A 14,795-nucleotide genomic window follows, 5' to 3' on the forward strand; every position below is an offset into this window, starting at 1 on the left:
TACACTCACCATTTCACAGAATCACAGAATGTGCCGAGTTGGAAAGAACCCTCAAGGATCATCAAGTCTTACTCCTAGCCCTGCACAGGACCTTTGCCAGGAGTCACACTCTGTGCCTGAGAGTATCGTCCAAATGCCTCTTGAAATCTGTCAGGCTTTATGCTGTGACCACTTCCCTGGGGAGCCTGTTCCAGTACCCAACCACCCTCTGGGTGAAGAATCTTTTCCTAATTTCACTCGGTCTGTCCTCCAAACCCTGATTTTCCTTCCAGGTACAGATTTTGATTTATAAAGACCTTTATGGTTACTAACTTGGTCTCCTTAGAAACCACCTATGACTCATTCTCCATTTATGATTTATTAAAAAAAGGTCAAATCACCTGATTTTTTTTTGGTTAGAAGAGTCTGGATGAAGTCTCTGAATGTACTGGTGACAGAGCTGTTTTGATGGCTAGCCCTTACATCAGGTAATTTTTTGTAATTTTTTTTTTCTATTTGCATTTTTCTTAATGATGGTTTGAGCATGATTTACCATAAAGCTGTCTCTATAACTGAGTTTTATCTAATCAGTCTGATGATAGAACAGATGAAATGGCTAGCATATTGTATATATATTTTATTGGTTTATGTATATAAATATATATATGTCCATTGTCTCAGAGTAACTAAAGTACTCAGCAATTAATCTCTTTCAGTTTAAATCTTGATGAGTGTTCATATTTTATTGCTGTTTTGTTACTTCTTTTAATATAAGAAAGGGTATTTTTTATTTTTCTGTTGAAATTTCCTTACTCATAATACATATGCATATTATTAGGCTGATCCCAAAGTAACTAATATAATGAAAACCAGCATATATTTTCTCAAATAAAGAACTGAAGTTTTAAATGATTTTATGTATGTACATATGTATACAATATGTTTGCATTAAGAAAATGTTCCACTGTAATATGTACACACAAAGTACAGAATTAAGTTTATACATTAAAAATTTGTTTTATCGTCTTATAATTTTTGTATGACACTCTGTACAACTTGTATTCTTTGCCTTTCTGCTAAATGGCAGTTTGGGTTGTTTTGTTTTTTTTTTTAATTTGAGGCTCACTCAAGCTAAATATTTGACCATATGCTTATTGTTGTAGTCCAAAGTTAAAACATGTGCATGCACACCTTTTTATTTCATTAAATCAGAATTGATTATGTGTTATGTATTTCTCTACTGAAGCTGTATTTTATGCTTGATTCCAAATGCCATTATATATGTTTTTTATTCCTCCAAGCAGAGATGTTCAAGATGGCTAGGTGGGAATACTTCAACTTTCGTTCCTTGCTACCTTTATTTCACCTGAGACCCAGCTAGCAACCCCAGCGCTGTGTGTCCGTATATACCCGCTACATCTGGAAGACCTTTACAATTCACCTGTTAGCCTGAGAAAGAAAGCACCTCAAAGAACATACAATTATAGCTGTCCCATTGTTTGCTCTGTTCCATGCCCAAGCTTGCAACCAACCACCAGGTAAGTAGTTCAGAGTACCCATCCTTATCATGTATATTGCATATAGGAATTTAGTACATGATATTATGTGTTAATGAAGAGTTAGGAAAGCTTTTGTAAAGGGAAGTTGTGCTCCAGCATTAGAATAGAACACTTGTTATAGTGTACACTTGATATAATGTACTTGAATTTCAAAAAGGCATTTCACAAAGTCAGCCACCAAAAGGTCTGAAAGATGCTAAGCTGGGCCAAGAAGAAGTGTTATTATTGAATAACTGGTTAAAGGGTAACAAAAGGCAGGAAACAAATTCTTTCAAGACAGATGGATTGCAACTGGAAAATGACTGGGTTCAGTGTCAGGGCCTACAACGTCTGGCATATTTGTAAATAATCTGGGAAAAAAGGGAAGAGATAACCAACTGTGCCAGAGTTATTAAACTGCAACATAGGACCCTGTGGAACTGTTGATGGATTCATGATATTGAAAGACTAGACAATAAAATGGCAGGTGACATTCAGCGTCCAGAGATAAAAATGAAATCTGTGGAAACACTGCTCGAATGAAGGGCTGTGCACTCAGAAAAGATATTTGGTGTTTATATTTTTCTGTTCTATGGCAAGATCAATTTGGCACTGGGTAATATTTAGCAAAGCAAAAGGTAGCATTTACTAGGAATAGAAAACATTATTATGGTCATAATACTGTGCATTACTCCGTGATTTCTGCCCATCTTGGACCCATAAGAGTCCTACTCCTGCACCATCACGAAATAGTAGAACTAGGAAAGATACAGAGGGAGGTAATGGAGATGAAGGAAAGACGCAGAAAAGTCACTTACTGAAGAGAAATTTTCAGGGATCTTCATTCTGAAAAACAAATGACTGAAGGGAGGTATGCTCAAAGTCTATAAAATCATGAACAATATAGAGAGAATGATTATAAATAATTGTTTATTTTAATTTGAGAAAGGAAGGTACAAACTGACACTATCAGACAGCAGAATCAAAACCAACATAAGGAAGTACTCCACGAAGATAAACTGCAGTGACAGCCAATTGCAAAGAGGTGCAACTCTGATACATGACATCACAGATGTTAAATAAATGTGTGTTTAAAAAACCCAATAAGGTGAAGTTGCTGAAGGAAAAAAATTTAAGGCTCTAAAAACACAAGAGAGCTACATCCACCCTAGGAAATGCAGATTGCTGGAAGCTGGGAAGTATCTCTAAATGTGTTCCTTATTTGTATATTTTCCTTAGGTGTCTCTATCAGAGAAAGAATGTTGAATCTCCTGAACCTTTTATCTAAACACAATGTTCAATCTGATGGTCTCACACTCACATTAATATTACACTCTGACATGTGTGACTTTAAAGCTATTTATTGTTCCTTCCTTCTTTAAAAATAACCAGTCTGTGCCAAATTCCATAACAACTTTTTTACCGAGAATGGGTTGATTTCAGTTTATTTTGTCTGTGTGTTTCTCTTTCTTACATCAAAGATTTTGGTTTCGCTCTAAAATTACATTTTTCTCTATGATTACTATTCAGACAGATGCTAGTTTACTCTGGAAGGAAAAAAAAAGACACATTAAAGTGTCATCTATTTTGTCTAAAACCTGCTAAATTAATTGAGAACTACCACCACTGAAGCAGAAAATAAGGTTGGATTTGAGTAATGAATGATGCCTGGCTAATGATACCAAACACTATTAGAGCAAGGGAGACATTTTTTTCTCAACACAGCTGATTGAGGAGGGGGTTAGAGTTGGCAGAAGGATGAAAGACTAGGTGAGAAGAATATGTTATTCACTGCAGAGAGCAAACATTGAAATTTGAGAAAGAAGTTAGAAAGCAGGAGAATCAAAGAAGGTCAAAGAGATAGAAAATAAAGAAGAAGAACAAAACTAGGTCAAAACTGAGAATTTGACACTAATCTTTGGCAGTGTAAAAAAGAGTATTATGCTAGCTATCTTTTCTGCCTCTCAGTTTGCATGTGTTTAGGATGTTGACCACATGAACCTAGTCAGAATCCCAGTCTACATAGTGGGGCAACATCTGAAAGTCAATGCTAAGCATCCTTATTTTTCCTTCTTATCATTATCATTAACATTATCATTCTCATTCTCATTATCATTATCATTATCATCCTTTCCATCATTATCATGGATGGTGGTATAATCCTGCATATAGTTCTCACCAAAAGTTTTGGAATAAATGTAAAATAAAAGGACTGAGTTTCCCAAGCATCTTGTTTACCTACAGTAAACTCTTCAGTTAGAGAAAACTATTATTTGCTCTGATGAGGTACAAACTTTTTGAACTGTCCTGTGGTGCGACTGAAGTGACAAAAATGAAGTACTGTGGCTTGCTTAACCTCTGTACAGCATCCTCTCAATTTTTATATTTTTATGTCACTCATTTAAATGATCTTCTAAATCTAAAAGGGTGATGAAAAGATCAAGTACATGTTTGACATTTTAGCTCCCTTTAGGACATTATTTTTCCTTTTTTTTTTTTTTTGTCTTAAAAGACTGGACTCTGCAATTTTTCTGAATAGTCTCATATTTTCAGAAAGCAGACTTGAATTGTCACATCCAGAATGACATGATGTAGAAGCTGATATGAGATAAAAATTTTTTTCTTCCTAATTAATGTCAGAACAATGATCCAGACTTTAAGAAGTAATGCTGTTACATACTAGTGAATTCTTCCTGACCTCCTCCCAACACACAGGCACTGAAAACTGTGTGGGCTGTCATCATGTAGGACCAATATTGTTTTCAGTACCTTGTGCATAAAGCGAGTTAGCACTGCAGACGTCCTTCATTTCAAACCTAATGCAGTCACAACACAGCTTGAGTATTTACTCCCTCTCTGGCTTAAAATTAGGTGTCTGTTTTTCAGTATCAGTTAATTTAGCTTTACAGAAACCAACAACACTGCAAAATGCTACTTGGATGGCTGTAACCGAGCTGACCTTGCTCTCACTCGTGTAGCACTGTGTGTTCTGGAGACAGAATGATCCCTTGCACTGCAGCAGAGAGAGCTTCACAGGACTCTTTCCCTTGATAAACTTGTCTGTTCATTTGGGTACAACATGGAAATTGTGGAATGGTAAACTGCGGATCTGTTAAGACAGTAGCTTGTGATTTGTGTTGACCTGATTTAAATCATGCTCATACTAATGGGCCAGGTAGCTGCAGCACTATTACATTAAATTTAGAACTAATGTTATATTTTTGCATAGGACCTGATTTAGTATACTAATTCTTCTTAGCTTTCGAGTGTTCCTGCTTTCAGTTAGCAAAATATTTTAAATATTGAAAAGATCCCAAAAATCTTTTTTAACATTATTTTAACATATTTTTTTAATATTAGAGGTGTTTCTTCTTGCTTCTATGGATTTTATTCTAGAATTATTAATGAAACTGCTACAGAAATTACTTCTATTTTATATCTGTAAGAATAATAAGACAACTACCAGACCTTAATCTGATAAAAGGTCTAAGTGCTTGATTCACACTCCATATAGTTTTTTTCCCTTCTCTGTAAAACAGAAAAAGAATATATAACTGCCTAATAACTAATATGCTGCTTTTTAGACCTGCTAGAAAGTAAATAAAAGGAATGTACATTTAATGTTTTGCTGAAGCAGAAAGCACTGATGTCAAAATGACATAAAGTTTGAGAACCATTAGGCTTATACATAAGCATTGATAGGAACCCGAAAGAAATGAAACATGACTTAACATGTAGAGAGTACCTTGACTTTCCAGGGTAATAAAACTAATTTTTTTTCCTGTGGATATTTTCACTTTATGATGACCTTCCAGCTTTCTTTTCTTTCCCTTGCTGGACAGCACCACAAAATTTTTAGGTATACTTCTGTCTAATAACACCTTACTACTTTCATTTAGCGCCAGAGAATGAGAAAACATTCTTGTGTATTTCTCACTTTAGTTGATCATATTTTATTGTGAACAGGACAGGAGGTGTTGAAAAACACTGGTATGACACTGAGTTATCATTCAGAACAGGAGTGTATTACGGGCTTTGGAAAGCAGCCTTGGATGGCAGGATGTCTGTTCTCTTTAGGTCCAAAATTAAACTGTTGTCAAAAAGTTAATAAAACCCCAAAGAATTTGTGAAGCAGAATTGTTTATGCTTTGTAAAGTCCTTCTTATACCAAATGCTCATTAAGATAAAATGATAGCACCTGGAACTAGCTGAGCATAATTTACATTTTTACTTCATGTATTTCTTGTTTAGCTTCAGTTATACGCTAATTAAAATGTGGGCCAATATCCATTAGTATAGGCTAGACGGGTAGTGATGCAGAGCAATGAGCTGGAGGGCACTGATGCATGACATGAAGCTGGGGGCACCAATGTGAGACATAAGTAAGACAGTTTTATGGATTAGACTAAGAGGCTCCAGGGAGAAATTATATGCTAGAAAATGTTACTGAAGTCCTGTAGTCTGAAAATTACTGGAAGAAGACAGATGGATGGGATGACCGATAAAGGACAGAAATCTGTAAAATGATTTATTTGAGAGAACTGGTAGGCTGAGTCTATGAGAAAAAAAAAATCAAAACATGGAAGACCACTGGAACAAAAAGCAAGTGCTAGGAATCACTGAAGTATGCTACAGGCAAGCTTTCCAAAAGCTCGATTAGCAGAGCACAGCTGTTGCTTTGACAGAGTGGGTCAGCCAAAGCAAACTTTGAAACCTAAGTATCACTCAAGGTAGCCAAGACGTCAAAACATGTGTTCTGTGTCAGGTCAGAAAGGACAGACCAGAAAGAAAGAATTACACTCTTATTTTCGTACGTGGATGTGGTGTGCAGTGCCATGGTTATCCTCGTCCTGCAAGTGACAGATCTCACTCTGCCATACACAAGTGATAGTGAACTGGGTGGCCTTGGAAAGTACTTGGTACATATATATTGAAGCTCATTGTCTGAGCAGATTTGTGTGCTGTGCAGAGCCCTACGCTTTTGGAGGTCACAGTGCTGCAGAGTACACTGTGCCAAATACCCTTCTGCATTCAGCTCAGCATCCATGCCAAGACACTGAATAAATTAGCCTGTAAGGAGATGCATGCTGCTGCAGTTACTCTGCAGTGGCTGCCTGAACTATTCCATTTGCATATAGCTTCACTTACATGTAGTTAAGGTACAACCACCTTGTACTGAAAGCTATGATGTATATTTAATTATGGAAGAATAATAATGGATTTTAGTTATATCCTATATTTTTTGTACCATCCAAAACTGTATTCAGAACTCAGAAAACTGATAAGAGGTTAATATTCATTCCAGCATATTGGTACAGGCAGGTTCTTAACTGAGCAGCTGCATGAGGCTTTTCTATTACCCTACCAATTTGCCTGTGCTTGTCCCATTATTAGAGTTTATGCCTGGAATTAGATTGTTATGCCTTGTGAAAACAGTCCCCTGTATTTGTAAAGCACTTCTCAGTTTTGTGGATGTTTCCCTGATGCAATTTTTAAATTCTGTAACATCAGAAAATAATCATGTGAAAAAAAATCCCAAACCCCTGATTAAATAATGGTGAAAATAATTTGGATCATATACTCTAAATCAATATTTGTCTCTCATTTCCTGATTCTATTCTCATAAACACATCCATTAGAAAATTTTATAAAATTTACTTCCTGTCAAAGTTTAAATTTTGGGGTTTGATTATGGTATATGTTAATAATTTCTGCTTAGGCAGACAAAATTTCTAAAAGGACTCAGAAAGCCAAAAGTTTTGTCATCTGAAAAAGAATGAATAAAAGTTAGTGAGGAACTTAATATTTTATTATATGTTACTTCTCTTTCCCTCTAATGTGTGTATGCATATCTTCTTTAATACTTGTATTTATGGTATGTTGGGAAATAAACCAGGGGTTAGAGCTTTTCCTTGATTAACAGTGTTCTGGAAGAGGCTTTGAGAAAGGCCAAAATTGAACTAGGATCTAAAATTATAATTCAATGCTATGATAATCTATAAAATAAGAAACACTATTAAATCAATGGGAAATGAAAAAGACTGCAGCTAGCCAAGCAACTATCACTCAGCACAGAAGCCAAGTGATCCTTGAACTGGACAAATCAATCTAGACTGCCAAGGTCAATGGTTGCCATACTCGAGGAAATATGAACATATGTAGTAGGAACCTTGCAATAAAATGAGCCATGTTGCCATCTTTTGTTAATAGGAGTTTTATCTGATTAAAGGGCTGAAGGCAGCCCTTGTATCAGCAAATTTGCACTAGTATTTGGAGCAAATTGGCTGACAAGAGATGATCCAAGGAAGAGTTATGAAGTAGCAATGCTGCAGTACAGTCATACACTATTAAGCTGAGCATAGAGGTACTGCAGACAGTAGATTTTAGTATCTCCCTACAGCTGAAAAGGGTTTAAATAGCTGTGTTTAATATAAAAGGGTTTTGTATCCTATTTTATTTTCAGACAAGTTAGGCACAAAGCTGAGAAACAAAAACATGAACTTGGACTTTTAAATACTTTTCCAGCAGCACCTGAATAGAAATATTCTTTGTTTCACCCTTGTGCATTTTTATCTCTCATAACTTACAGCCTCTATTGCCTTTCAGCCTCAATCAGTTCTATCACTCTCATATCTATTTCACAAAATAGGATTTGCATAATGAACAATTTTGCAGAGATTCAAAATATAAATTAGGTTTTTCTGACACTGCAGTGAAAGAAATTTGAAAAGATTTGATCTTTGTGACTGCCAGAGTCAGCAGGGGTGAAAGTTAAGTTGTGTAGAAAGCATAGCAATCATGCTTTTCATTAAGACATGCATATTTTCTCATTGATCATTCTCAGTGCATCATGCAGATGGAAGACCAATCTCAAACATGACCCATTATAATATTTCCCATACATGAGCACAATAATTCACTGCCTTTTCAGTTACAGTAGCTGAACTTAACACTGGCTGCACTCATTTCTGTAGTCAAGTAAACTTAGTTACTGAAACACCTAGTAGTGATAATAAGCACTGGAGGGAATTACATTAGTGCCTTTAATCATTAAGAACTACCCTACTCGACTGGATGCCGGTATGATTATGTGAAAGAGGATGGAAGAGGGACTGCTTTAAGGATAGTGATAAGAAATTGCAAGGCTCACTGTTAGGCAGAGAAGCAGATGAAATGGAAATTGTTCCATCCTGAATGCCAGCACATGCCATTGGTAAAAAAAAAAAACACTTGAAGCACACTTCTAAATGCCTTTTCTGAAGTGTTTCATATGTGAATGTGTGCATCTCTGAGGGCTGGGACAAGAAGACGAGACTTGCAAGAGACTAATGAGTTAGTGAGTTGTAGTGCGGCTCTGAGAAGAGAGAGAACATTTGAAATCAGGAAAGTGTTTCAGGTTCCCTACAACTAAATAGAAATGTGAAACAAACACATTCAATGTTGTTTTTCCCTTTGCAAAGATACAGCTTGCAAGGCTCAGAGCCACAGAATCACAAAATATGCTGAGTTGGAAGAACCCACAAACATCATTGAGTCCAACTCCTGGGCCTGAACAAGACCATCCCCAAGACGTCCCCACACCATGTGTCTGAGAATACTGCCCAAAGTCTTGAACTCTGTCAGGCTTGGTGCTGTGACCACTTACCTGGGAAGCCTGTTGCAGCACCCAACCACACTCTGAGTGAAGAACCTTCTTCTAATATCCAAACTAAACCTCCCCTGACACAACTTCAGGCCATTCCCTCAGGTTCTGTCACTAGTCACCACAGAGAAGAGTTCAGTGTCTACCTCTCCTCCTCACAAGGAAGTTGTAGACTGCAGTGAGGTCTCCCCTCAGTTTCCTCTTCTTTAGTTGAACAGACCAAGTACCCTCAGATGCTCGTCATACAGCTTCCCCTCAAGGCCCTTCGCCATCTTCGTTGCCCTCCTTTGGATGCTCTCTAACAGTTTAATATCTTTCTTATATTGCAGTGCCCAAAACTGCACATGATATTCAAGGTGAGGCCACACCAGTGCAGAGCAGAGCAGAGCAGGACAATCACCTCCCTCGACCGGCTGGCGATGCTGTGCCTGGTGCCCCCCAGGACACAACTGGCCCTCCTGGCTCAAGCAGCCATGAGTGAAGAGAAGTCCAGGGGCAGACAGCAAGCTGTACAGGGGGGTTCCTGAGTCCAGGAACACCCAAGTAGCAGCCCCATGACCCAGAAGTCCTCGGCAGTCAACCAGGTGAGGAGGGTGTGGTGCCGGGAGTGACCAAGGGGCATTTAAACGGCATCAGGAAATGTGAGCAACCCAGACCGCAGTGAACAGAACTTCAGATAATTCCTTATGTAAAAAAGGGATATGTTAATTGAGGAACTTTACATTAATAAGCAATTTCTCCAAAAAACCCCAAGAGAACATGAAACAATAATATCTATTTTGAAGCAGTTTCAGTGGTCCTAAACATCATGAGACCTGTGATCCAGAGAAGCTCGTATAACCTCTGAAAACCACTGCTCTATAATATACAGTATAGACATAAGTTATAAGATGGTATGTTCAAGAATTGGCAGAATAAACATCCTCATGGAACTCAGTTATCAACACTAGTTATGGCAGGTTAGCCTTGCTGTAGTAAGTTAGCTTGCAAAAACAGATGATTTGCCTGTCCAACTAGTAGGCATAATGGGTAGCCTTTCAAATGCAAACTCATGAGTATATGTGCAAAAAAATGGGCAAACTTGGTTTTTTTTCTGATTTTTTAATTGTTTATTTGAAACATGTAGGCTTTAGATACCATCAGAGATTAAACGTTACCTATTTAGCAATGACTGAGGGAGTCTAGGAAGCTACTTATTCCAGAAGAAACATTTGTCTCAACAAAATTCTTTTACCAGCCCTAAATAAGAAAAGGAGCAAATCTCTACTTCAACCAAAGGTGAAACTACAGTATAATTAGAGCCAGCCATTAATCTACCTTGCATGAGTAGTAATATAAATGAAGATATGATACATGAACTCCAGATCAGGCTGCCACTGGATAGAACTTTGTCAGCCTGTCAGGTTCGTGGTGACCTTCTGCTGCTAGTGTACAGGTGCTATGTGTCACTTGTGTAAGCCCTGTGACTGCAGTGAAGGCACATGCGAGAAAGGGTTTCCTAAGTAAAGGGCTTTAGTGTACATTGAGATTGGGAGGTCTTGGTGAAAAAAGCTGTACCATCTCACCTCTTATGAAAACAGAAAAGTGGTTCATGAAGCATCATTTTAGCTGCAATAATAACTTTGACAGAGGGTGTTTCTTATATTGGTTGGACTGGAATCTTCCTAGCTGTTCACTGATTTCTGGGTGTTGTGGTTTTAGTTAAATGAGGAAGGTTTTTAGTGAATTTTTTCATACCACCATGTGAGTGGGAATGTGGGTAACTGTCCCACCCTCCGCCCCACCCTGTCCGAGCTGAATTGGGGAAAGACTGTCCCCAGCTTCTTGGGACCTGCTGGAAAGGTAGGTCCCTGAAGGGAAGAATCTTGGGAACTCAGGAGACAGGAGTTAAAAACAAAAAAGCATGCGTCAGAACTCTTTCTCTCTTGGTACCCAAGTATTTGCTTGCTGGAGCACCATGGACCTTTGGAGCTTCTTTCATGGGAACATATGTGCCTCAGCTGCTGTTTTCTGTCTCAGCAGCAGCCGTTTTGCTCATCGGATTGGGACTGCCCCAGCCCCCAGCTGAGCTGTCCAGGTGTGACCAGTCACTGCTGATAGCCTGGGGATTCCCCTTTCAGGAGCTGCATGGAGCACTGTCACCGTGTGGCCTGAGATTACTGGAGGGGGTAGCTAGGTAATATTTTCTGCTGTTGTTTTTTTTTTTTGTTTTGTTTTTGTTTCTTTATGGTGATGGCAAAAAGGCACAAAAAAGAGTTAACAATGGGTCAGCTGGTATACCTTGTCCTATTTCTCTACCTGTTTTGCTAAAAGAACATTTTAGGAGCACTGGCTAATATCATGTTCTGTTCTGCTCACTGGACCAAAGGCCTTATTATAGAAAGAATAGGAGTAGTATACACAAGGTAATAAACTAGACATTTGAATAAGATACAGAGGGCCCAGAGCCAGGATTTTGCAAACTTGAAGAATTCAGTTCACCTAACTTGAAGAGGTCAAATTGAGGAAGACGTCTGTGGCGACCACCAGAGGGATGAAGGCTTGAGGAGAAGATCCCCACAGTAGAAGACTGTGCATGCTCAAAAGGATTATAGAAAGACTCCGCCCAGAGACTAGCCTACTTATTAATATGTATGTTAGATGATGTAGCCATGAATCTAAAGTGTATAAAATGACTTGCTTTTGCATTTTCAAGCCCAGCAAGTTTGTCCAGTGAGAGCTGGCTTGCTCCCAGTGTTGAATAAACAAATACCTTGCTGCTTATAGATGCAAAAGTCTCTGAGCAGTTAATTATTCCAAGGTTTTTCGGCATCACTGGTTTTAGTAAAATCGTTATTTTTCCTCCTTCATTCAGATTCCTTGTAATTTCTACCTTGTCAGTATTAGGGGGAGAGAAATAAAAGAAAATGAGGGTTCATCTTGTTAGCAGTCTCACCTCCCAAATATATTGTCATTAAACCATGACACTGGGCAATAAAAATTACTGTGTATCCCTATAACTACCCTGTCTCTTTATGTTTTAAGATCTTTGTCTAATTATGGTCTTCAATGACACACTTTTAAATACTTCTTCAGTCTAATACTGGTGCGGCAGCTTGGGGTCTACAGACTTCCTAATAATGTGCAGATGGTTCTCAGGAGGATTAACATACCTGTGTTGCCTCTGTAGCTCAAGTAGCAGGTGGCAACGTTCACTGAGAATATAAACTTCAAAGGTGGGTGATGGCCTTCTTCTGGGGCAGTTTTCTTTGTAATGAGTATGCAAAGATGAACAAAACCAACCTCATCTCTTCAGATTTCTCATTGAATACATATTTAATAGTGACAGCTTTCTTCATTATTATCAGAGGATTGTCCTTATTCATTACCTGAAAATGTGTAGCTAAAAACCCATGTTTCTGCTCCAGTGTAAAGCTTCATATTTAATGTATCTCAGTAACAATGTAAAGAGATGCTAATCTCTTTTGAAGATTCTGTGGAACAAGAAGGCTTTCCCAGTCACTTGCCTTTATGTCTCTGATAGTCATGGGGTGTCTGTCACTCCATCTGCCAAGCCCCCAGTATCCAAGAAACAACATAAGTTTTAGACATAGATTTTCTCTAATGAAAATTATTCAAGATAACATAATCTTTATTGATATGTTGCATAAGAGGACTAAGAAAACACAGCAAAAGTGAGAAGGGTGCTGAATTAACCACACACACACACACACAAAGGCTATATACATCACACACTAAACAAGATCTGGATAGGTGAACTGAAATAAAATTATCAAGAGATTATTTCTATTGTGCAAAATTCCCATTTCTCTCTTGCTAACAAATTCAGAACTGAAATCTTCATATTATATGCAACAAAGTCATGTATTTGTGATGCTAGCCAAGCTCTTCTCCCATCTTTCAGCCAGTATCTCATCTGAGTTCATTGCACATCCTTAGTTCAAAAAGACAGTGTGTGAAAGTAGAAGAAACATATTTACATATTAAATTTATAGATTTTGCTTAAAATTGTGGCTTGTTCCAAATAGCCTTAATATAAAGTTCTTTGAAAGTGATCAGCACAGAGAGATTTTAGGGACAATGATTGCAAATTTAAGCAGTGAAGGAAACATAATGCTTGAAAAACAATTGTGGAGAGGATAGAAGTCACTGTGACCTAGATTGAAAAATGAAATTTGTAGACAGCAGATGTTTCATGTGAAAGAAGACCCAGTTAACATTTTAAAATGCACAAATCCTCCCTGTCCCTGGAAAGAATTGAGCTAACCTACTGACTATTTTCTGTTATTTAAATAAATGTCAGATATATTACATTCAAGTAAAAAGATCTGCCTGCAGTCAGCAGAAATTTACTTTTCACTCCTAAGAGATGGATGTGCTTGATTATGGATGGGTATGGGTAATTAAGGTAGTTATACAGTCCAAAACTGTTCAAACCATCAGTATTTTAAGTACTTTAATAAAATCTGAAATTTGAAGTACTACATAAAGTTATTTGGAATGAAAATATCTTTACATCACAACTGATGTTTACAATGAGGTTATTAAAAGGACATGCAAGTGATAATGAATCTTAACAGACCAACATAACACATTGGAATTTCTTATGCTGTCTTGAAAGATATATATGCTCATGGTTGCTCTTTTTATTAATAGAAACAGTAACAAAAAAAAAGTTACACTGTCAATTTTTTTGAACACAGGCCTAATAAGTTTAAAATTACCCTAAAGAAAACAAGGTTTAGCAAAAATAAAATAATTAAGCATGCTCATTACTGACTTAGGGCTCATAATTAAGCTTATTTGTATCTGGCTTAAGGCTTGTAGTTAAGCATACTCATAGCTGCCTTTTATGCCAGAGAAAATAGGATTCTTAGAAAACCTTAATGGTTCAGTCACACCAGGGTGCTTAAGGGCTGGCTCCTAATTTAAAATTGTCTGTTTTTTAAAAGAGGCTGAGCTGTCTTCGGCCTTGCTGACCTGCATGTAGCTGTGAGAAAACTCTCTGTGCATGGCTGAGGATTGCTGGGCTGGAACACACCCCACCACAGGCCAGTCCAGGTGCAGGAGCTGCCATCCTGACTTCTCTCTGAATCTTCCTTCCTGCTTGTCTCAGAGCTTTCTCATGCCCCTTCAGACAAAACCTGGAAAGCTGGAGTAAATCACAAATCAGGTGTCAATCTGGCCCCAAAAATAAAGCACTAAGACCAACATCTTCCAGAGAAACTGGCCAAGAGATCCACATATATTGCCTAACTCCTCAAAACAATGAAATATCCCACATTCAGGTATTTGGCTGAATATCCAACTGCTTGTAAATGTGCTGTACACTATTTAAGTGTCAGCATTACAGACTGTCATCTCTGTTTCCCAAAGGTTGGTTTTTCAAATGTCTGGCACTCGGATGCCCTTAGCTATCATGGCAGTGAGTGTTCTGCAAGTACAGTTACAGAAGAAGTTATCAGTTGTATTTCCACCTTTAACTGCTGTATTCTCAGTTCTTCTATTTTGCCTCTATGAGTCACTTCATAATCAGATTTGTTTATATTAATTTTTACAGCTATTTTAATAAATACAGGAAAAAACCCACTATAACTGTCACCAATTTTGTCCTATACATAGAATAATAGTTATTT

General features: G+C 37.6%; 1 long non-coding RNA gene across 1 annotated transcript; it reads left to right on the forward strand.

Annotated features, from left to right (window-relative positions):
- The first annotated feature begins 403 nt into the window (after nt 1-403).
- On the forward strand, nt 404-14,456 carry LOC108498148. The gene is made up of 4 exons (XR_001875084.1): nt 404-467; nt 1,284-1,517; nt 9,489-9,743; nt 11,182-14,456. It is a non-coding gene; the product is annotated as an uncharacterized LOC108498148 (long non-coding RNA).
- The last annotated feature ends 339 nt before the right edge of the window (nt 14,457-14,795 follow it).

This window comes from Lepidothrix coronata, unplaced genomic scaffold, assembly GCF_001604755.1.
Source record: "Lepidothrix coronata isolate B3197 unplaced genomic scaffold, Lepidothrix_coronata-1.0 Scaffold56, whole genome shotgun sequence".
Lineage (NCBI taxonomy): Eukaryota > Metazoa > Chordata > Aves > Passeriformes > Pipridae > Lepidothrix > Lepidothrix coronata.